This window comes from Panthera onca, chromosome A2 (genome assembly GCF_046562875.1).
Source record: "Panthera onca isolate mPanOnc1 chromosome A2, mPanOnc1 haplotype 2, whole genome shotgun sequence".
Lineage (NCBI taxonomy): Eukaryota > Metazoa > Chordata > Mammalia > Carnivora > Felidae > Panthera > Panthera onca.
In genome coordinates this window covers 96,319,954-96,345,646 of record NC_138340.1, presented here as the reverse complement: position 1 = coordinate 96,345,646, position 25,693 = coordinate 96,319,954, and the positions used below count along the sequence as shown (strand labels likewise).

Genomic DNA, 25,693 nt, shown 5'->3' with positions numbered 1-25,693 from the left:
CAAGGAGTAATCTTTCTTACTACCCCCTTCTACAAATACAAGGTAACTAAAGAGGTAAAGTGTGTGAACAATCTGCAAGTGGGTTCCTAAATCCAAAGCACATAGCTGATATTCACAGTAGCTTTGACTCAAGAACCTACTCCCATATGAGGTGGTAATTCTTTTTATTTCCAATATGCAAAAATAAAGAAATTTAGTTCTGGAAAGGATGACATCAAAGCTCATTTTAAGTCTCTGCTAAAGAGACTGAGCTCTCTATTACTTGGCAATCAAGAAGAATGAAATCTTGCCATTTGCAACTGTGTGGATGGAACTAGAGGGTATTATGCTAAGTGAAATTAGTCAGAGAAAGACAAATATAATATGACTTCACTCATATGAGGACTTTAAGATATAAAACAGATGAACATAAGGAAAAGGAAGCAAAAATAATATAAAAATAGGGAGGGAGACAAAACATAAGAGACATTTAAGTATGAAGAGCAAACAAAGGGTTACTGGAGGAGTTATGGGAGGGGGGATGGGCTAAATGCGTAAGGGGAATTAAGGAATCTACTCCTGAAATCACTGTTGCACTATATGCTAACTAACTTGGATGTAAATTAAAAAAAATTTTTTTAATAAAAAAGAAGAGACTGAGCTCTCTGTGACAGAACAGAAGTGTCTGATTAAGGATTATGGTGAAAGCCTTTTCATCTTCTGAAAGAAGAGAGTGATACTTCCTTGTTAGTCTCTTTGTGGTTGGAATAGCCATTCCCAGGGCTTCATGAGAAATACTGGAAGAGCAATCATTGTGTTTAATATATTTACTCCCCAAATACAAAGACCCTATAGGAGCATTTATTCTGTTGCATGAAGACTCTCGTAACATTCATGTAGCAAGAAATATCACAGTCATATACTGGACATTTGACACAATTAGGTTTTTTAGGTACATTTTTAGTTTGTTCTTGATTTCTCTATTCCTTTTTTGATTTCTTTATTCCTGAAGTTTTTCTTGCTGGCACAGAGGGGGAGACACATTTAAATGTAATGGAGAGCACTGTTAGAATTCTGAGGGAAGTGAGTGTGCTAACCCCACCCACGTCATGAAGAGAAGCTTCCTCTGTGAGGTGGGATTTAAGTCATATTAATTTGTCCCAGACCACACCAAAATTAAGCTGTTCACATCCAAAACATTCCATGAATTCAGTTGCGAGGAGGAATTTGTTCAGCCATGTTATGGATTCATATTTCTCTCCTCTCCCAAGAAGGTCTGGGTGTCCTTATAAGGGAGAACGCCTCTGTTTCCCACAGTGTGGAGAGCTAAATAAATACTCTCTCACAGTCAATGCAGAGGTAACTTTTTTTTTAATGGATTAAAAAAAAAAAAAAAAGCAGTTCTGAGAGCCCATCACTGTTTCAGCATCCCCATTCAGAGAGGGGGCTTTTGTCTCTCTCTCAGTGGGAGCTGCCATTTTAATGGGGCCTCCAGCGGGGCCTAGTTTGATGATGTGAAGTAGGCCTGGAAGAATTGAGGACTTTTTTTTAATTTAGATTTTGGTTAATTTAACTATACTAGCTTTCAAATGAACTGAAATTTTAAAAGTAAATACATGGTAAGTGTCCCTCAAAAGCTGCTGCCAGATAATTTCAACCATTTCTCCTTTCTGAAGCTCTCTCATGTGAAAACCAATCCCTTGAAGTTCTAACAGGCATTAGGGCACCCCCCTCCCATCTATTTGCAAAAGTGAAAATCAAGAGTGTTCATTCTTAAAAATAGACCTACAGTAAACACACACACTTGGACGCAAGTATGCACTAAGTGCTAGATGAAAGCATCTTCCGAAAATTGCTTTTAGCTGATTGGTGATGCCAAGCCAGAATTGGGATGACTTTGTGGTAATTCTGGGGTTTCCCTGTGGCTTGAGTCAAGAGCACAAAGGTACATGGAGTACTCCCCAGCTCCATAGCCTCAGGAGTGCCAAAGTTACTCCCGTGCCCCACGTGGGGGATTCCAACCTCCCACAACACACTTTCTAGATAAAAGTATTGTTCTCAGTAACAAGTAAGACTCAGTAACAGTCTATAGAGCCAAATAGGCTGTGGGCCGCTTTCTGCAGGCCTTGGCATCAGACCTGCCCTCCCCTGGCTCACCCCAAGGCCTCAAGGCCACACACTGGCTGCTCCTGGCAGCTGTGCACCCAGATGGCAACCACTGGAATGTGTTTTATGTTCCTGAGTCTCTGCCAGGCTGGCCTCCGGGGAAGGCGCTTCCCTGGCCTTGCCGGTTCCAGTGCTAGGCTGTGGCAGCAGGCAGCACTGATGTGAAATCAGTTTACAGACGAGCCTTTCACCCTTAAAGGAACTGTCTGCCTACACAAATTCTGGGCAGGAGGTACACACTGAGCTCCTTTATAGGGCTATAGGACCACAGCTCTCTTTCACCTAGATTTCTCTAGTAACTGACTCACTGCATGGGCCTGCTATACCATCCCAGTACCAGGAGCGTGTGTGTGTGTGTGCGCGCGTGTGTGTGCGTGCGCGCACGCGTGCAGGTGCACGCACACCTGCACACACATACAGGTATGTGAGCTCATGTTCATACATAAAGGGGCTCACTGTTTGCAGAGATGAATGAATGGATGAATGAATGAATTGTTTAAAAATATAGTTGACACATAATGTTACATCAGCTTCAGGTGTACAACACTGTGATTCAACAACTCTAATCTCTAATTTTTTTAATGCTTATTTATTTTTGAGAGAGAGAGAGACAGAGCATGAGCAGGGAAGGGACAGAGAGAGAGGGAGACACAGAATCCAAAGCAGGCTCCAGGCTCTGAGCTGTCAGCACAGAGCCTGACGCGGGGCTCGAACTCACGAATGGTGAGATCATGACCTGAGCTGAAGTCAGACACTCAACCAACTGAACCACCCAGGAGCCCCTCAACAATTCTATATACTATGTTGTGCTCATCACAAATGTTGTCACCATCCATCACCATGCAACACTACTACAATGTCATCAACTATATTCCCCGTGCTGTACCTTTTATTCCTGTGAATGAATGAATTCTTAAAAAGAGGATGGAAGAACTGATACATATCTGAAGAAGCAAATATCTGGGAAAGTGCAGCAGGCCCATATGTGTTTTTATAACATATCTATCCATCATTCCATTATTGAGGAATTTACATAAGATATCTTATGGTCAAGCAACCAGCAAACAAGAAAGCACTCCTTGATTAAGTTGGAAGGGGGAGAGAAAAAAAAGAAAGAAAAATTATCCCTGTGATATCATTTGAAATTCAGCTTTGCATTTTTCTCAGTAATTGTGTTCCCAGTAGCTGGGGGATGAGACTGGGACTGGAAAAACCCATCAGTCTTAGTTCTGCGCCTCTCAGAAGTGACTGTGAAGTCCTGCAGGCAGTCTGTAATTTGTGTTTGTTTCACACATGAAGTTCTAATTCTTCATATGTAATAAAATTTGGTATCATGTCATTCACTGGCAAGTTGGTCCAAAGCTTCTCCTGCCTGCTGGTGTAGCCCTTTGGAATATAAAAGTTTGAGACCTTCCACCACCAAGAGCTTGGATGATGATAAAAAATCATTTTACCTCTTTTTGCCTTTTCTATGCTACAAAGAGAAAATGACAATGGCAGATCCACGACGCTAGGAAACATCTGAGCCTGAGAGAAAAAGTTAGGCACTGCAGACCCAGTTTTACACATACTTCATTTTTGGAGAAGGCATGTAACAGTGGCCCTCCACTTAAAACATACAATCTTGACAGCAGATATGCTCTAACTTCAAAAACAAAAAATTAAATTATAAATGTATTACCTTCTTGTAAAACAAGAATACAATCCAGAAATGTTTAGAATAAAAAGTGTACATTACCCTCATTCCTTCTCCCCAGAAATTATCACTTACAAGGCTATGAGTATCCTTACAGTAATTCCATACATGCACATAATATGTATGTTTCTATAATGTGTACGTGTGTTACATACACATGTAAAAGGAAATAGATACTTAATATATCTACATAGAGGAGATCTATTCCCTTTCAAAGGATCTTGTTAAATATATTGTTCTTCTTTTCACTCAAAAATGTATATCAGGGACAAGTTTTCATGCCAATATATACATTTTTATGTGGGTCTATAATATTCCAGAATATCAACGAATTGTGATTTATTTAGTCCTTCTTAAACTTATGGTTATATCAGTTATCCCAGTTTTTTTCAGTAATACAAAAATGCTATGGTAACTGTTCTTGCATATATATCATCAATTTTAAGCATGCCATATTTGGATGCAGCTGCACTGCGCAAATTTGTCGATTGAGCAGGCAGGAGTGAAATATGGGTGTTGCATAAAGTATAAATCTGCAAGCTGCAAAGCAGTGAGTTGCTACTGGCTTATAGAAACAGTAGACTCATTAAAAGTTGCATTTAGGGGGACACCTGGGTAACTCAATCAGTTAAGCCCAGGTCACGACCCGTGCTTCATAGTTCGAGCCCTGCGTCAGGCTCCGTGCTGATAGCTTGGAGCCCAGAGCCTGCTTCAGATTCTGTATCTCTCTCTCTCTCTGTCTCTCTCTCTCTCTCTCTCTCTCTCTCGGCCCCTCCCCTGCTTGCACTCTGTCTCTCTGTGTCCCAAAAATAAATAAATATTAAAAGTTGCATTTAGGTATAAATGTATAATTTTTCATAGTCAAGAGACTGTTCTCACAATGTCTTCATAAGAGAATATATCTGTAGGCATGCAGAGCTGTCTCCAACTTTACAACTAAAGGAGGTGTGGAATTGGCTCTACCCTATAACTTTGAGATAATGAGAAGGGCAGGAATAGGCATAGGATTCCCTGCAGCTGAAAAGACCACTGTTTGCTACAATACAACCTATAGTTGTATTTGTCTCCATTATTCAATGCCTGAATTTGAAAATTACAATTTATTTTTCCTGCAGTTTGATATCCTCTCTAGTCTACCTTCTTTTATTGTATATTCTTTTTGAAAACCCCTCACGCCTTTATTAACTGGATCTAGAGTCATCCTTTATTCATTCAATTATTGATATACATCAGGATACACTAGAGCTCAACAATCTCCAGTACAGCAGGAAAAAGTAATCACCATTCACCATCTGGGCCAATGAGCCCTTTTTATTAATTCATTTTTTAATATTTTTAAGTCATTTACAAATAATTTATAGAAATAAAGGGATAGTAAAATACAGATTGTATTTAAAATTTTAATAAGAATTTAAACATAGCAAATTCAAATTTATTTTCCATATTTTCCTATTTTTGAAAGTATACATGCTCCAGATAGGCAGTATCTTAAAAATCCAACTAACTGTCCATCACCTGTCATGCAGGAGCCTGGATCATTTCTATACTATAAATACTGATTTTGGATTTTAAACACCTCTTCAGTAGGCTTTAGCTTCTCATCATTTCTGGTTTGTGTAGTGTTTGGCATTATCAAAATGTAATACAGTTCTGGAACATACATCTAAGATGAAATCGGGCCATCACATTAGTTTCTGCACTGGAAAGAAATGGAAATTAACTGGTTATTGTTTGCACATTCTTGAAACCAAGTGTCATGTATTTCCAGGAATCATCCAGAATCTTACAGTGCTTAGCAGTTTTAGTTTGGGTATGGGTATGAGTACAAAGTTTTAAGTTTCAGTGAGCCTCCTATAAGAAGTATGTGAACGTTAATGCCCACTCTTTTCACAGTGAAGAGTTCTGATACCAACTTTAGCAGCATTTCCAGTATAAATGTTTATAGGGCCTTCAGGAGCCTACAACATGCAGGTAACCGGGTCCTGAGCATGGTCTCTCTCATTCATATGGGAATTTCTCATGGTAATCAGAGTATCTTGCTCCTTGCTGCTACACCAAAAGCTTGTTATTCTCTTTATTTGTTGCTCTTTGCCCACCCTTCTCCTTTTTTTTTTTTTTTTTTCTTTTTCCTTGCAACCCAAGATTCAGATCATTAAGGGATTTGGTGGTTTTGTCATACAAAGGTGATTCAAACTCCCTTCACAACCAGACCAATTGCTTCCATGGAATAACTTCATCCACATCATTTGCAGACTGTAAATCGTCAGGGAATGAACTATAAGCCATTTTCAGATAAAAGTCAAAATCTAAACTGCCAAGATTATTAGCCATAGAGTCTTTGTACTGCCACCTGGCCTAGTGAACAAAACTCTAGGCTGGAGGTACAGATGCTGCTTCTTCCTTCTACTAGGCAGATGACTTTGACCCACTCTCTCAACCTCTCTAAGCATCAGTTTCCTATCAGTAAAACAAGCATAAAATCTACCTCACTGGGCGATGTCAATGATTAAATGAGATTAAAAGAGAAAAAGCTCTATAAACGTGCCTACCACAGTGCCTGGTCCACTGTAGGAGGAGTTATTAGTGTTAACGAAATCTAAATCCTTTGAAAAAATATATCGAAAATAAAAAAACTACATATTGCACAAAATTATTAGCCCTTCCAAACCTCCAAGATTTTAACTTATAGTAAAAGATTATTTGCTTATAAAAATCCCATTTTAAATGAAATATGCTTTTATACAAAGTAACTGGTAAAAGTTTGTTCATAAGTAATTTTGTGAATATTTATATAATTTCATTAGGTTTTTGTAGATCCTAATTTAATAATAGAGGGAAAAGGAAGTACATGCATTTGATTACTGAAGGAGAAGAGAATTTTTCCAATTAAGTTCTTAAGAGCCAATTTTCATTTTCCAGAATATACATTTTTATGGAATGACTCTAGTCCTGAGTCAGATCATAAAGGCATGGTTTACTGAATTTTAGACCCAACTACTTTGGGGAGCTGGTGTGCAATCTTGAATTTCAATCAAGGGAGCATTTGAAATTAGGGCTGCTTATGTGTGATTGTTCTCATCCTGTTGGAATGATCTTTTACTTAGAATTTAAGTTGTTCATTTAATCTTTCCCTTTTAATCCATTTTTCACTATCTTTCTTCCTAATCCCCCTAAAGCTCTGTTCTCTATTTCCCATACTACACAGTCACCAGTATTTGAAATCCCATTATCATTTTTTGGTTTGTTAGATTCAAAGTTCCACAAGTACAGAGATTTTATCAGCTTCTAATACTACTATACATATAGTGAGGACTTAACACAGTACCTGACATAAAGTAGGTGTCCAAAATGAGTTCCTTGAATGAATGAAACACTTTTTTAAGTTTGTTACCATGATTTAATAATGCAAATACCTTCAGTAGTAACATAGTCTGCAAATCCATCACTAGAACCTTAACGGACTCAAAGTATTTAGATGTCCACTGTATGCCACAACTATGCTAGTACCTTAGGCACAATGCACTTAGCAGCTATGATAAGTAATTGCTTTTCTGAGATCAGGTTTTATCTGGGGGAAGGGAAAGGATGTATCTAGGACATAGGGCATCTTGGAAGGGAGAATTCTATAAGGGAAAACCAATAATAATAATGGCTTTCATTTACTGCGTTCTAACTGTAGAGCAGACATTATCTCATTCAACCTTTATGCCAATACTATGAGATTATTTCCATTTGACAGATAAAAAAATTGAGGCTTATAGGTGTTAAGGAACTTCCCCAAGGTCATGCAGCAAGGCTAAGCTTTGAAACCGTTTTCTTACCCCAGAGCCTTGTTTCTGGTCACAGTGCTTCTGGCCTTTTCTTCCACAGGCAGGTTCTTGGGATAGGGTGAGGTGGGGGTAGAAGCAAAGGGAAATGTGAGCTGGTGGTGCCACCAGACCAGCCTCATCTATATCATAATGTTGTTTAGAGTAGGCTTTGTTCAGGAGGAAAGGTAACTAATACTCATAGAGTTTCATTATCCAATTTTACTCTTTCTTACTAAAAGTTCCTTGGGACAACACAGGATCCTAGACAACATTCCCACTCTTAGAGGCTCATAGCTGAACCCTAGAATGTGTGCAGGAAATACCAGAGATCCCAAGATATAGATCTACTTTAGCAAGTATGCATCAGCCATAATGTGAGAATCTTAGGTTCTCTACGTCTGAAGTTAACTCAACTGCTTACCTCAGCTGTTTCCCAGTCTTCTGAGAAAGAAGTGGCAAATGCTAGAAAGCTACATGTATGACGGAAGTGAGTACAAGGTGTCTCATGCTGTCTACACAGATTATGGGACTTCAAATCAGGCCAGTAAATGCCTGCATATGATAGAAGACCCCAGAGGCAGAGACGTCTGACTTTCCACACAGTGGGATATAGATGTATTAGCCATGTCTAATGAACCAGTAGAGCTGGTCTCAGGAATTCGTTTGTGAGAGGGTTTGTGTCTGAAGAACCAGAGAGAGTGGGCTTTTAGAGGGAGAATGCAGAGAATAATGTGATGTATGTCATTGATTCTAGCTCCTGACATCAGCCCCCATAGACTCATGTTTGAGACCTGAGGAGGCAAAACCTGATGGAAGAATTTTCCTGAGAAGCTCTGTGAGGCTGGAGGCAGGTCCCATAATGCCTGGGACCTGGTGACCAAGTAGGACAGCCAGGTAGGAAGAACTATTCTCTCCATATTGGGGTTAGCCACAGCAGCATTCTCTTTCAGAGAGCTCTGGGTGCTGCATCCTGCCCTGGGCATGTTAAGGATTGGCAGCTTGAAAAGCTCTGAAGGACCTCTATCCCAGACAAAGGCATCAGTGCCCACAGGTGGGCAGTGGCCATGGAATGGTGGCACCATCCAATGCCTTCAGAGGTGGCTGAAACCAACAGAGAAGCTATAGAAATATCACATGAAGATATTGGATGTGAATTCCCTTTAGATACCCCCCCCCCCCCCCGCCACAGCCTTCTGTGAATAAATTCCAATGTTTGCTGAAGATTCTGTGTTTGAAGGTAGTTAAAAGAACTAGATGCCTTAAATGATTACTTAAAATGTGACCCAAAAAGGCTTGTATTATCCAGAGAATGGAATTTTATACTACTAAAAATAAGTTTTGAGAATCCCAGACCCACTCATGGAAAAATGGCCTGGACCTTTTACTTCCTTGCTCTTCTTATCAGCTCCTGCCCCCTTCTGTCATCCCAGCCTTTCTTCTTGTCCTGTGCTATCCACATGCTGCTCTTCCCTGATGATGAATATGCTGGGCTTCTCCTAATTTGACCTTTCTCTTTCTTGAACACTGTTGACTTGTTGACTATAGATTACCCCTCCCCAGTGTTGGCCCCTGTCAAGAGCAGCCCCATTCCTCTGCCTAGCTTTGCCTGCCTCTCACAAGTGGAGTCAAACATAGAGAAAAACTCTTTCCACACTAAGGTTTAGTGAAAACAGACAGCAAGTACTTGAGACCCTCCACATAAATGCAAAAAAACAGACATCTGTAGTTTACATGATACATGTTTCTAGGTTAAAGGACAGTATATTATAAACATAAATGACACTTTCAGAGAAGCATATTGTATATATTATAATTCCTAGCATTGTAAAACAAGAATGTTAAAGTCCCCTAAAGAGAAAAGAGACCATCTGTGGTTTTATGGCATGAAGCAGATGGAACAGTATCTGAGAAGGGCTTAAGTTTCTCTTCCTGATATTGTCATCAATTCAGTCATAACTTGAATAGTCTGAGAAGGATGTTTTCAAATTTTAAGGTGACATAGTATTTAGGAAGCACCATGTAAATGATGGAGTACATCAGAATTCACCCCAGTGACTGAGTATCAACTGTGTTCCTGGCATACACCTCATACCACATGTTATCAAATGTAACCCTGTTACATACCCAGGCAATGCAGTTATGAGAACCAAACTTTTTCCCTCCTAGTTTTTCCCTGATGGCATTATTTCCATTATTGTCTGGCACAAGATTATTTCAAAACTTTTCCACAGCATTCCAAGGTCTTCCAGTGGAAAGAATCAAATAAAGGAAGCAAATAATTTCACCCTTCCATCTAAAAGGGCTTTGGCTCTATGATACAAATTATGGCTGTCTTAAAGCACAACAGCTACCAACTCTATTATGGGCCCTCTGAATGAGAGCCTCGAGAGGCCTTGGAATCTGCATTTTAACATACTCCACAGGTATTTTTTTGCGAAATTTGAGAACAAATGCCCCCAGCATATCCTAGTTTGCTACAAAAATATGAGAAAATGCTCCACAAACACTATGTTCTTCATATACTCTTAGAGGTTGAAATGAATAGAATCAGGATGCCTATTTTGTTTGTGAGGGGGTTTTGGGGTTTTATATTTTTGGTTTTTTGTTGTTGTTGCTGTTGTTTTTTAAGGAGTGAAAGATATGCAAATAGTTGAACAGGAAAGCATGTATGATAAAGATCTACAGAAACGAATTATATATGTCCTCCAAAGAGGAATTAATACAGTAGGACTTACACATTTTTACAACCTGGATTAAGCCTAATCTATGGTGTCATACAATTAGAATTTGTGAAAGAAGAATTACTTCACTCCCAGTGAATCAAAGCAAAACAGCTTTCAAAATATCATATGTCTTTTCCCACAGACATAATGCACAAAAAACTATTTAGGCAAATTCACCCAGTGGACACTATTTATTACAACATACTTTCAGTAAAGCCTCTTTGGACTAGATCAGCTCATAGCAGCTTGACATGGAATGCCCAAACATTGGAACAGCTGCTCTATAAGTAAAATATCTTGTTACATTTTCATTAACTAACCTACTATTCAGAATATCTTGTCAGTGTGTCTCACAAACATATGAAGTCTCATAAGACTATTCAAAATCTACTAAAACCCAAGAACAAGAATGTATATTTCTCCAAAGAAGACCAAAGCAGGAGGCATCACGATCCCAGACTTTAGCCTCTACTACAAAGCTGTGATCATCAAGACAGCATGGTATTGGCACAAAAACAGACACATAGACCAATGGAATAGAATAGAAACCCCAGAACTAGACCCACAAACATATGGCCAACCCATCTTTGACAAAGCAGGAAAGAACATACAATGGAAAAAAGACAGTCTCTTTAACAAATAGTGCTGGGAGAACTGGACAGCAACATGCAGAAGGTTGAAACTAGACCACTTTCTCACACCATTCACAAAAATAAACTCAAAATGGATAAAGGACCTGAATGTGAGACAGGAAACCATCAAAACCCTAGAGGAGAAAGCAGGAAAAGACCTCTCTGACCTCAGCCATAGCAATTTCTTACTTGACACATCCCCAAAGGCAAGGGAATTAAAAGCAAAAATGAACTACCGGGACCTCACGAAGATAAAAAGCTTCTGCACAGCAAAGGAAACAACCAACAAAACTAAAAGGCAACCAACGGAATGGGAAAAGATATTTGCAAATGACATATAGGACAAAGGGCTAGTATCCAAAATCTATAAAGAGCTCACCAAACTCCACACCCGAGAAACAAATAACCCAATGAAGAAATGGGCAGAAAACATGAATAGACACTTCTCTAAAGAAGACATCGGGTTGGCCAACAGGCACATGAAAAGATGCTCAATGTCGCTCCTCATCAGGGAAATACAAATCAAAACCACACTCAGATATCACCTCACGCCAGTCAGAGTGGCCAAAATGAAGAAATCAGGAGACTATAGATGCTGGAGAGGATGTGGAGAAACGGGAACCCTCTTGCACTGTTGGTGGGAATGCAAATTGGTGCAGCCACTCTGGAAAACAGTGTGGAGGTTCCTCAAAAAATTAAAAATAGACCTACCCTATGACCCAGCAGTAACACTGCTAGGAATTTACCCGAGGGATACAGGAGTACTGATGCAAAGGGGCACTTGTACCCCAATGTTTATAGCAGCACTCTCAACAATAGCCAAATTATGGCAAGAGCCTAAATGTCCATCAACTGATGAATGGATAAAGAAATTGTGGTTTATATACACAATGGAGTACTACGTGGCAATGAGAAAGAACGAAATATGGTCCTTTGTAGCAATGTGGATGGAACTGAAGAGTGTTATGCTAAGTGAAATAAGCCATACAGAGAAAGACAGATACCATATGTTTTCACTCTTATGTGGATCCTGAGAAACTTAACAGAAACCCATGGGGGAGGGGAAGGAAAAAAAAAAAAAAGAGGTTAGAGTGGGAGAGAGCCAAAGCATAAGAGACTCTTAAAAACTGAGAACAAACTGAGCGTTGATGGGGGGTGGGAGGGAGGGGAGGGTGGGTGATGGGTATTGAGGAGGGCACCTTTTGGGATGAGCACTGGGTGTTGTATGGAAACCAATTTGGCAATAAATTTCATATGTTGGGAAAAAAAAGTCATAGAGGGGAAAAAAAAAAAAAAAGAATGTATACTTCTCTGAAGATGTTTACATTGAGTCACAAAGCCCATCCCAATATCCTTTGCTCGGGTTTACAGAATGAATTAGCTCACTTATTTATTTATTTATTTATTTACTTATTCATTCATTCATTCATTCATTTCACCTAGGACTACAACTAGTCTCAAAAGCTCTTGAAGCTCCCTGTAATGGTCGAGCCAGTGCCTTGGTCCTAGGGGGCCTACCAGGCCTGAATAACATCTGATTTCTCCTGCACCAAATGATCTCACCATATAATTCCAAATCCAGAAGATTTAGGTTGCTCTTGTAGAAAGCTCCTGGAAAGACTATGACTACCCAGGTGACCCAGTTTACCCCTGAGCTTTCCTGAGAAAAAGACTCTAAATGTACTAACCATTAGCCAAACCAGATCTAGTCCCTTCTTTTCTGCCTTTTGAAGTAATTGTAACCTAATGCAGAAATCCTTAACAAGGGCTTCATGGATGGGCTTCACTGATTGCATAAAATGCTTAAGATTGTGTGTGAAGATTTTCTATGTAAATGTGCGTATGCATTTCCCTAAGGAGATTGTCTACAGAGTCCTACGTTTTTTTAGAAAGGTCTGTGACATTAACGGTTATGACATTCACATCTTAAAGGTTGGTAATAGCCCTGAGTTAGAACCTATTCCTTATGTTTATTGACTTACTTTATAGCAGGAGCCTTCACTTCTTTGTGTCCTGTGTACTACCCATGTACTGAGAAAAGAGCAAGCAGCTTGCATTCTGTATCAGTCAGGAATTGGCTTTGCCTGCTAATAACACAGATCCTGTCACAGTGGCTTAAACAAATTAGGGATTTATTCTTTCTTGTAAAAGAAATCTGGGAAGGGAAACCCACAGTCTTTATGCAGCCACTGAGACGCCATTAGTGACATGGGCTACTTCTACCTTCCTACTCTGATATCATCAGGACCTAGCTTTGTACTTTACAATGACAAGAGAGCTGCCATCTGTCTGTTTTTCTTTTTAGGAACTTTCCTAGATGTTCCACCAGATAAATTTACTTTATATCGTATTGGCCAGAACTTAGCAACAAGGGAGAAATGAGAAATAAAAGCTTCATTGGCAATTTGCTTCTCCCACACCTCCCAAAATCAGGTTTTTGTTACTAAGGAGGAAGGGGAAAACATGTTCAGTAGGCAACTAGCAACCTCCTTTATCTTTCCTGAGAACAGATGTTAGTGAAGTGCTTATTTTTTGCTTAGGTTTCCTCAGGAAGAAGTTCTTTGTAGCACCTATTCATTCAAGGACGCAGAAGCATGTCTAGAAAATACACTGTTCTACATGTTTGTGAATCTCTCGCATTCCTTCTGTCTTTCCGCCTTTTGGTGTCTCTCACAAGCATGTGCATGCTCACACCCACATATACACACACGCATACATTCACAGCACCGACTAGGCTTCTGAAGCTGATTAAAGAACCACTGGCAGAACCCAGCATCCGTATTCACCTGTCGCAAGCACACCTCCCTCACACTTCATTCTACCTGCTGCTACACACCACTGAGTGAAGAAGGGGAGACTCCCCTCTTCCTGTTACTCTGTTTCCCTGTCTTGGAGACAAATGAGCAAAGAACCTGTCTCTGCCATTGGAGTATTCCTTTGCTTTTCTCCCCACACCATGGCTGCACCTCAGCCTTTCCTTGAATCTGAGCTTCATGATGAGTTGAGTTCACTTTATTCAAACCCAGTTCAGCCTCTTTTTAGGATGGGATTGGAATCCTGAACTCTGGATCTCTCTCCATATTCTGCCTCACTTACTGTGATTTACATGGTGGACCAGATGGGCTGCTTTCCTGTCTTTTGTGAGAAAACACCCAGAACCCCATTTATCTTTTTTCCCCTTAAAGGATTCTGATTTATTACCCAGAATGAGTTCTCAAGATGACATCAGCCAGTCCATGGGAGCAGGGTGTGCATATCCTCCAGCGGTCGGATGGAATAGGGGTGTTCTAAGGACAAATATTTCTGTGTCCTTGAGCAAATCACTTCTGTTCACTGTCAGTAAAATGGCAGTGATCATACCTGCTCCAAAGGTGGAGAAATGGAACTTTCTCACCTGAAAGGTAGTATTTTCCACCAGTGGTTTCATCTATGTAGCTCCTTTAGTGTGAAGAGAGCATCCTATTTGAGTGCAGGCCCCAGTGCTGTGGAATTTGCACTGTAGAACTTCACTTCCAGTCCTTGGAAGTAAGAGGGGCTTTGGGTCCTTCTGGGGAAACAGGGGAGAGGTCAACCCCTAATCCACCGGGCAAATGACAGAGAGTGTTCTGACCTCCATGGATGGTCTATTGTGTCTTCTCAGCCAGGAAGCTAATGGCTGCAGGATGAGCTCTGAGCTACCTGAGAGGTGCAGTCAGGGGAGGAAATGGTACCCCCAGGAATGATGTGGTCATCCTTAGGACAAATTGGGAATGTCTTTCATCCAGTATGGTTTCTCTATTTGGTTTTCTGCCTTGAGAACAGCATGTGTAAGGGTCACAAATGCTGTGTGGAACGGGCTCTTTAAAAACAATTAAACTGGAAGTCTGTAGATGCTTCTGGCTGAGCAGTGTCTCTTCTCTGCCTGCCAGAGAATGCAAGCCCTGTCTGATTTCCTGTGAAGCTAGTCAGGGCAGAACATCTTTTCTCCGGACCCTCTTCCCCGTAGCAGCCACAGCAGTAAATCTTCAGAGAGGCCTCATTAGGCAAGTTCCTTTTTCAACTCCCTCCACCCTCCAAACCTCTCAAAACCACCACTGCCATTCTAGCATGTTATTATTTTTCCTCCTAAGTTTGCATTTTCCTCAATCCTGGCACCTAGGCCTCCCCATACTGCTCTCGCTTTCCTTAACGGACTCTTCTCTGGCTGGAATCTTTCCAAAGGGTGTGTTTGGGCAATCAAAAACTTCCCTTTTTGTTTTATCGCATCACTGAACATACCAGATAAGGCTCAGCTAAGGGAGGGAGAGAGGGAGAGAGGGAAGAATCTGGTTGGTTTGGGTTGGGGGGTTTGGGGAGGGGCAGGTAAAGGGACCACAGGAAGAAAGCAGAGGAAATCTTCACATCAGCTCTTAGGACCACGTAGGGACAGCAGACAGACATGTGAGTATGGCCTCTCCCCAACCCCAGTTGCCTCTCAGCAGCCTGCATACCCACATTCAAACCTGCAGCACATGACCACAACTTGAAAAGAGCATATAGAACAAACCAGACACAAGATACAGTGAGACACAGACACCAGGGCATTAAATAGTTAATTTTTAGCAAACCCAAAATTGCATTTCCATCATGTGCAAGCAGTCAGCTGCTATTGTAGGTCACCGAGATACAACGCATTATTTCTACAGTTTGTGGAAAACATTAGGCAGCTGTAATAAAGTCAATGGTATTTCCTTCCTTACTGAAACATGACTTCAGTAAATCCCTGTTTAAATTTTTTCCCTTTCTAAACATTTCTCTCCATCTGCACGATAAGTCAATAAAAGAAATTAAAAGTTAAAATGCCTAATGAAATTTTATCAGGCATGAAATGGCATTTAAACCAGAGTTGCCACCCAGGCTTAGATGCATGAAAGCTGACCCGAACTTGAGGAGTTTATGAAAAGCAGGGGGAGGGTAATAGCAAGTTTCAGTGGCCTTTATGTATTGCAGCCACTGAAAAAGAAAATCATTCCAAAGAGGCATTCCATAAAACCGAGACTCTCAGAGCAGTTGAGATTTTTACAGGAGGTACCTCATTTCTGTAAACCTCTGCATGCTTTCAGGCCACCATTCTTTTTTCCTTATTCACTTCTCTGTACTGACATGCTTATTCTGAAATCAGTCTTCACGTGTGTATATCTGTCATGATCCCAGGAACAGTGGTGGGAAGAAAGACTGAGAACTTTTTTAAGAAGAAGAAACAGATGGGATGGGTAGGGCACTTAATCCTTAATCTTTCTTAGAGAAGAGAACCGGGATGTGTCACATAGGCTCAGAAAGAGTTTTAAATCAATGGGCACAGAGGGGGAAAAAGTCACCCGTCCTTGTATAAAATTGTGTATTTTAATAATTCCAATCACCCCATACTTAGCTCATAATAGACATCTAATTTCCATAGGAGTCTGGAAAGAAAAGGAGACATCCAATGGATGTGTGGATAGTTCCCTGACTTAACAGTTTAAAACATTAAACTCTTTGAAAGCAAATCCCAGAGTCCTCCTTCATGCAGAACACCCACTGAAGTCAAGGGACATTACATCTAAGAAGGGACAACAGTGTCAGACTCTGAATGGAGAACATATTTGGAACTTTCCAGAAACGTCCTATAGCTTGTAGCCAGAGGGCTGTGTTTCAAAGAGGTTGGCCTTAGTGATCGCCTTAGTGGAAGAAAGCTGTTGTCCAGCCTGCAGAGCAGGGAGAGGCAGTCTGTCCATTTCCAGTGGCTCTGAAAATCAGCATGGAATAGTGGTTTTCTCACACTGTGTTCCATTCAGCTGCACTTGAAAAGCCAGCTGTCGGAGTGCTGAGCCCAAGCAATGTGGACAAGAATCCTTGCCTCTATCAGACACTGGTATTCATGTAGATAAGGAAGTTAAGTTTGTAAACCGCAGGCAACATCACAGCACCACCACGATTATGAATGCATCTTACCAGCACCCACTTCAACAGTATTAAAATTCCCTCAATTCTGACAAGACGATACAATTTTCAAGTATTTGCACAGCTATCAGTGTCTCCCAATCAACAAAGAAAGCTGGGTCTGCAAGTCCAGAAAGAATGTGTTCACTGTTGTTTAAAAAAAAAAAAAAAAAATCCTGACTTTCTGTAAGAACAAAATAATTGGCCTTAATTTTCAAATTTTTGCCTTCCCAGTCTAACCCCAGATATCCTGTAGTATTAGACGTTCAGTGACACTGAAACACACAAAACACTGGTAATATTGGGAGGGACAGCTGACCCAAAGAAAAATAATTGTGAATTCTATGCAACAAGTACACACAGCTCCAAGGATGAGAAGCACTTGCGATTTGCAGATATGCACAAGTCTCTCATGTTTAACAGCCGTCCACCAAATCCCAAACAAGGCTATAACCCATCTGCACCAGACCAGATATAACCAGAATGCCTGCGTTGTTGCCTGCTTCTGGAGAGAAATATAAGAGATAGATAGACAGGTCTGACACAGGGAAATTCAAGGGAAATCCTCTTTGGATGGACACATGATATGAACTATGAGACAACAGTAGTGTCAGAAACAAAATCAAGCCAGACAAATGGTGGGAAAAAAAGGGTAATGTTTAGATGTGTGTGGTGTGGAGAAGACTGAGGCTCACAAATCTGCCATTTCTGTAACACCTGCCACAGGTAGAAACCCCATTAATAACCTCTGAGCAAAGCCAGGTCTTGTGGACCAGAGCTTGCATAATATTGGGGCCTTCTTTAAGAAAAAAAAAAAAACATTTAATTTTTTTAATGTTTATTTTTGAGAGAGAATGCATGGGCGGGGGAGGGGCAGAGAGAGAGAGGATCCAAAGCAGGCTCTGTGCTGACAGCAGAGAATCTGATACAGGGCTCGAACTTGTGAACCCCGAGATCATGACCTGAGCTGGTCAGATGCTTAACCAGCTGAGCCACCCAGGTGTCCCTGCTTCTAAATCATGACATTCTACTTTCATTTCTTTACTCAGTAGCATTAGCAGTTAATCCACTCCCATTCAACCTAACAGCAGTAGGAAAATCTTGATGCTGCAACTGCCTTTGATATGAATATTCTAAATAGCATTTTATTTACTAGAAAGTGGCAAATAAGCTTTTTACTTTTTGAGGAAAATTAGACTGATGGTGCCCCTAGTCCCTGGAGAGGGGATTTGAGCTGGGTGGGCACAGATGGAACACTTAACAGCCTTCTACACAAAGCTAGTTGCCTGGAAGTTTGGCCCCCAAAGCTGGTGTGGCCAGTGGTCATAACAAAGAGAATAACCATCTCTTCCACAAGGAATTGGGGCATCATTCCAGGGTGATATAACACATTTCCCACATTGCAGAAAGAATTATAAAGTTGCCAAAGTTGCTATGGTCACTACCTATCAATACATGCAAAGTCTATGTTTTTATTTTTGTTTTTGTTTTTTCATTAACTCAACTAACATTTATTCAGGGATTAGAGGTATGTAGAGATCTACAGATATGTAGAGATACTCTTGAGGAACTTAAAATACATATTATATGTATATATCTATGTGTTTATTCCTCTCACATATTTAACCCACAGACACACACCAGACCTTCCTGCGTGCGCGCGCGCACACACACACACACACACACACACACACACACGGTTATTTCCGGAGATTTAGCTATCTATGACAAAGCCAAGAACCTCTGAGTCACTTGGGGAGGGAAAACATGTCACAAAGTTTAATGAAAAGAAATTATGAACTCATAAGAGAAGCCTCTGGCCCCCACACAGAACCCATGTGCTCCTACTTCTCTCACAGTTCCAGCAAGATCCATTATCTCATTCCTAATACAGCAGTTTGCAAATAAAAGGCCAATACCAACAGGACAGGAGGGAAGCTATTAAATGAACGCAGGAAGTAAAAAGTACAATCGTTTCGTACGGGCGCAAACAACACTACGCCTCCAATAGTGCCTGAGTTACCAGGGGAGATTAAATTTGTTCAGCAGATTCCATTATGAGCACAAGGAAGTGTACAATTCATTTAAGAAAAAATGTTTTGTTTCTAAGCTCGTACTTTGTTACATTTCTTCAATAATATTGCTAAACAAATGAACTGCTATTATACAAAGACATTTGTCACTCACTGTGAAACTCCTATTTATCAAGTTTTGTCTGTCACTAGTTTGGAGAGAGAAAATTACAGATAGGAAAATAATTATAGAATGGTAAGTGGCATGTTATATACACTTTTTCCACTGTGAAAATACTCTAGCAAAAGAAGTGTCTGTCCAAAAAAATCCCTTTGGTGACAGAGGAGAGGTTCCTGCATTCGAAAAACAAGGCTAGGGCTCTGTCTTCAGCATAAATCCCCTTGATTTGTGACATAATAGTTTGCATGACTAATGTTTTTGATTCCTTATTTCCATGGACTGAATTGGTGAAAGTGATTCTACTTTCCCTGGGATTCCCAAGACTTAAAAGTGAGCTCTTTGCCATTTCAAATGCAACCTGCACAACCTGTTTTCAAAGCCTCTGAAGTGAGGTGCCAGGCTCCCATGCATCAGGAAACCATGGGAGAGCAGGATAACTTGACAGTCTGAAAAGTAGAGCTGTTCAGCAATGCCGCCCACTTGCCTCCCATGGTGCTGGAGACCTGGTATTTATGACCTCCATGACAAATTACACACATCATGGACATGAAGGGATTCATTTAGGGGGTTCATTTGCAAGGGAACATGAAAGCAAGAACTTATAATGAATTCTTAGGATACGTAAGGCTTAATAGCAACTGATGTAAATTATTATAAGAAGCAAAGGGATGCTTCCAAAATATGTACAAGTGTTCAGAGTACTTATGTGAGAGAAAGTTCCCCTCTTGGTTTTTCCAAATTTGATAACTCTATAAAGAATGTAGTGAAAGCTGGAGGTTGTCCACCATCTGATTTCAAGATTTAGGATAAAGCTATTATAATTAAAGCAATGTGGTATTTGCATAAGGATAAACAGAAGAGAGTCAGAAATAGATCGACACATATATAGCTGATTAATTTTTGAGAGAGGCTATTCAATGGGGGAAAATAGTCTTTTTAATAAATGGTTATGAACAATGGTCTTTGCCACCATAGCAAAAACTAACTCAAAATGGCTCAGAGAATTAGGTATAGGTGCTAATATTATAAAACTTATAGGAAAAAAAGAATAGGTGAAAATCTTTATCATCTTTCTTAGGACATAGAAATCAAGGAATAAGTTGGTAAATTGTACTTCATTAAGTCACTTCATTAAAAATGCCTCCTCTTAGGGGCACCTGGGTGGTTCAGTCGGTTAAGCGTCCAACATCAGCTCAGGTTGTGATCTCATGGTTTGTGGGTTTGGGCCTGGTGTCGGGCTCTGTGCTGACAGCTTGGAGCCTGGAGCCTCCTTCGGATTCTGTGTCTCCCTCTCTCTCTGCCCATTCCCCCACTCACACTCTGTGTCTCTCTGTCTCTCTCTCAAAAATAAATAAACATTAATTTTTTTTAAAAAAATACCTCCCCTTTGGAACACAATGTTAAAAAAATTAAAAAACAAGAAACAGATTGGGAAAAATATTTATAAATTACATATCAGGTAAAGGAATTATATCAGGATATATAAAAGATCACTCAAAACTTATATAAGAAAGCATAGGGTGCCTGAGTGGTTCAATCAGTTAACCGTCTGACTCTTGATTTTGGCTCAGGTCATGATGTCACAGTTGTGAGATTGAGCTCTGTGTCAGCCCCCACATCAGGCTCCACATCAGGCTCCACGCTGGGCATGGCACCTGCTTAAGGTTCTCCCTCTCCCTCTCCGTCTCGCCCTCCCCGCTTGTGCTCTCTCTCTCAAAACAAAACAAAACAAACAAACAAAAACAAAAAAACCTTATAAGAAAGCAAGCCACCCAGTTAAAAAATAGGCAAAAGATTTGAATAGACAGTTCACTAAAGAAATATAAATATGGCAAATAAGCATATGAAGAGATGCTTGTTGCAGAAATACAAATGAAACCATTGATGTGATACTATTATACAATCATCAGAGTGGCTAAAACTTTAAAATAGTAAGTGTTGAGGATGTGGAATAACTGAAATTCTTTTTTTTTTTTATTTTTTAATGTTTATTTTTGAGAGAGAGAGAGTGTGAGCAGATGAGGGGCAGAGAGAAAGAGGGAGACACAGAATCCAAAGCAGGCTCCAGGCTCTGAGCTGTCAGCACAGAGCCTGATGCAGAGCTCAAACTCACAAACTGTGAAATCATGACCTGAGCTGAAGTCAGACGCCTAACCGACTGAGCCACCCAGGCACCCCAACATGGAATAACTGAAATTCTTATACGGTGCTGATGGGAATGTAAAATGACACAGCCATGTTTGAATGAGTTTAGCAGTTAAACATTAAATTTCAACATAAACTGAACATATAGCATAGCCATTCCATTTCTAGGAATTTACCCAAGAGAAATAACATACCTCCACACAAAGATCTATGTATAAATGTCTGTAACAGGTTTGTTCATACCCACCAAAAGCTGGAAACAGCCTAAGTGCTCAGCAACTGGTGAATGGATAAATAAATTTTGGTACATCCATACAATTACTCTGTAATAAAAAATACTCTGTAATAAAAAATGTACTACTGATATGCACAATGGTGTGAGTCTCAAGAGCTTTGAGCTGAGTAAAAGGCAGATTTAAAGGCTTCCCACTGTATGATTTCATGCATTAGCCTCTTAAACATAATTAAAATTGCCACATAACACAGAAGCATATTGCAGATTGTAAGGTTTTGTGTGCATTTTCTTTCTTTTTTTAAGTGTTATGTTAGAGAGAGAGCGCACAAGCAGGGAAAAGGGGCAGAGGGAGAGGGAGAGAGAGAGAGAGAGAGAGAGAGAGAGAGAGAGAATCTTAAGCAGGCTCCATGCTCAGGGTGGAGGCTGACTTGGGGCTTGATCCCACAATCCTGGGATCATGACCTGAGCCAAAATCAAGAGCCAGCTCAACCGGCTGAGCCACTCAGGCACCCCTTGTGCATTTTCTGTTTGGTTAAATGTACAGTTTTTTCCTTCTTAACTGAATTGCTTATCAATGGAAGTTAAAGAGCTTCTCTTGAAAGTAAGATAAAAATTTTTACCATCAGATATTCAGTACTTAAAATTAAATGCCCTGGCTCTGCACTGACAATGCATTGCGCCTCCCCCACTTGCTTGCACGCGCGCTCTCTCTCTCTCTCTCTCAAAATAAATAAATAAACATTTAAAAAAGAAGAAGAAAAGAAAATGCCCTGAATTCTACCATATTTCTGAATCAAATCCCATTGAAGAAGACAAGTGGGGACAATATGATTGATAAGATTTTGGAAGAAAGGAACTTGAGAATTGAGAAGAAAGATGGTAGCTGGTACAGATTGGAACTTCACAATTTAGAATAGAAATATCTGGTATGGTAGTGGTACTTGTCACCCACCAAATCTTTAGTGAACTATTTCTAGTTAATGTGTTATACACTTTAACCCATTTCTCAGTTTAACCCATTAAGCACTTAGTCCTTCTTTAACATGGGAGTAGACGAAAATGAAGATTACCACTATGGTATAGTCATGTGCCGATTATAAGAATAATACAATTTGCTGCTTTAAATTATTTTGGGAATTAAATAAAGATAATTGAAGTATATTGTACAATACCAGGCACTCAATATATGTTAACCAAATTTTTATTTCCTTTCACTTCCTGTAGGAAAAGGAGAAAAAAGTCAATGATGTGCCTGAGTAGCATGGCTGGGGGGGGGGGGGGGAGGGGGGGTGGATATGTTATGCCAAACATAATTCTAGTCAGACAGACCAAAATTCAAATCCCTCACTCTCTTACTAGCTGTGTGGCTATATGACTTTGAGCAAGTTACTTAAACTACCCCCCCACAACCCTCCTACCCTTGGAGTCTTCAAAATAAGGATACTTTAAGATTTTGTGAAGATCCAATATGATAATAGGAAGAAGGCACTGTGATCGCTGTGCTTAGAATATAATAGCTACTTTTATAATTACCATTTATTAAGCTGTACATACATATTTTATATATTTTATATATATTTGGCATAGTTCACAATAAAAATTATTCAAGCAAAATTGCTAGATTGGAGGCAGACTGGTGAGGATCTTGAATGCCAAAATGTAGAGTTTGGATGCTAACTTTTATTCTATAGTTATTGGGGAGCCATTGCTATCTGCACAGTGTTTGGGGTCCTGAGTCCAGGAACCTCTTTCTCAGTTCCCTTAAAAACTACCTAGAAAATGTTGTAGCATATGATTTCCTATAGGGTCAAGCACACATTAACCAACACAGAATGAACTGACCTGCCTCCTCTATGCATCTTCTCCTCCCTCTGCTCCAATCTTGACAGAGAAGAAAATTAGAAGTTATAATTCTTCCCATTGATCTACTTTGTGGTGTATGAGAAATAAACAGGCATCAGACACAATCAGAAATAATTCCTACCCCATCACTTATTGATTAGCAGAATGGCCTCATCCAAATCAGTCAACCCTTTCTGAGGTCTGTACAATAGAGATAATACCAGGGTATGGTCTTAGAATTAAGACTCTAGAGATTACCTGTTATAGGAGATGCTCAATACCTATATTTTTATTTTTGAGTTCATTAGAGCACTACCCTTAAGTTTTATGACTCCTAAGTCCCTGGAGTGCTCTTTCTCACACCTATCATAAAAATCTTGTGACTAAGTTTCAGAAGACTGTCCAAAATTGAGGACCAGTCACATAGACCAACTTTGTCTAGAAAAGTGTTCTGCCAAAATATCTTAGACAGTTGACACCTGAGTGAGTCCTATTCTTACTCAGCCTTCCATTTGACACCATGTAGGCTGTAGTCTTAAGGTTCACCCATTTCCTTGCTCATGCCTTTAGAACCTGTAGATGGGTGTTATCTGCTCCTTCTGTTTGGTCAACTTCAAGAGCTTCTAATCTTTTTATAACCAGTTCTGTTGGCTGTTATCTGGATTCCTTGTAATGCCTTGTCTATTGTACTGTTTAACAGCTCTCCACCCCCTTCCCTGGCAATGAGAAGGGCAATATAATTACTAAACAAAGTGCTAGAGTCTTCTATCAGATAAGCTCCTTAATTGGACCTTTACATCCTTTGCTGTGTGTGTGTGTGTGAAAAATATCACCTGAAGATTTTTCTTAAAGTTGGATTCTTACACAGTTTCCTGGGCTAAATACCAGATAAGGACCCAAAGCACCCTTCTGTCAATAATTCCCCCTCCTCCTTTCTCCATGCTTGGAGAGACAACTGTTACTTCCTATAACCTGGAAAAATTAATCAGACTTATTATTTTATTTTCACAGCTCTGTCTTTATATAATCTTACCACTCTTTTTATTCTGGTGTCTTCACCTGTATGACTCCATAGACATTGAAATCTCCAACTCCATACCTAATCACAGGATAATGTAGGATACTGGAAAAAGTGATAGACTTTGGGTCAAGAGAGTTAAGTTTTCATCCAGGCTCTGCCCCTAATTATGTGACCTTGTCAAGACAGTTAACTGCTTTGGCTTTCAAATTCCTTATTAATAAAATACCTAGGAAATACATACTCCCCTTCAGGTTTGTGCTCTGTACATTCTCAACTCTGAATCACCCATCCTCACATTTATGGGTTTTCCCATTCATTTCCAGTCACCCAACAGAGAACTGCTTTTACCTTATTTCAGTATTTGACTCTTAATTTTTGCCAAATTTCTACTCATATACTCTTTTGCTAGCTCCAAGTGGCTCAGCTTAAACTTAACATAAAGCACCTCATAAATTTTTCTGAATATTCGATATTATTCACTAACCTATAGTTACACCTATTAACTATTCTCTGTAATTTAAAAATTTAGCCATAAAATTTTTTTAAATAAATAAAATGTCAGTGATCTAAATTTAAGAGTAGAATTCATAATTTAAAACTGAAATTGTATATTTCTTGATCAACTTGTGAAATTATCAGCAACATTTTTTCTTAAAAGAAGTGGTGGGGCACCTGGGTGGCTTAGTTGGTTATGTGTCCAGCTTCAGCTCAGGTCATGATCTCACGGTCTGTGAGTCTGAGCCCCACATTGGGCGGGCTCTGTGCTGACAGCTCAGAGCCTGGAGCCTACTTTGAATTCTGTGTCTCCCTCTCTCTCTGCCCCTCCCCCACTTACTTTGTCTATCTCTCTCTCTCTCTCTCTCTCTCTCACTCTTTCTCTCCATCCCTCTCAAAGATAAACATTAAATTTTTTTTTAAGTGGAATGATGGAGGAGGGTTAGCTATAAACTAGGTTTTTTTACCCTCATCTATGCAGGATGAATTAGGAGGCCAACAACCAGATGCATTATGTTCATGGAAAGGCAAACAGTAAATTCTAAATGTGAATTTGAAGACCCTCTCAGTCATTCTTGAGACTTCAAGGGTTCTTTTCTCCTCAGAGCCCAAGTTTCTCCCTGTTTGCCATTTGGAGAAGAGCTGAGTATAGCAATAGAGCTCAGTGTTCAAGGAAACTCCCCTAGGGTCTGGGCAGGAGCCTTAAGACAGGAGGTACCTACAACTCTATTTCAAATCCTTGCATTATCAGATACCTCCAGCCAGGGTGAGGACCAGCTAACCACAGTGACATGCAAAAAGCAGCCACAAATTTTACTGA

General features: G+C 40.0%; 1 long non-coding RNA gene across 2 annotated transcripts in view; it reads left to right on the top strand.

Annotated features, from left to right (window-relative positions):
• LOC132679174 (uncharacterized) overlaps nt 1-25,693 on the top strand; it is a 162,652-nt gene that overhangs the window by 11,771 nt on the left and 125,188 nt on the right. For both annotated transcript variants that reach the window (XR_009609996.2, XR_009609997.2), the window contains exon 2: nt 8,405-8,544. This is a non-coding gene — a long non-coding RNA (uncharacterized LOC132679174). The remainder of the gene's footprint in view (nt 1-8,404; nt 8,545-25,693) is intronic.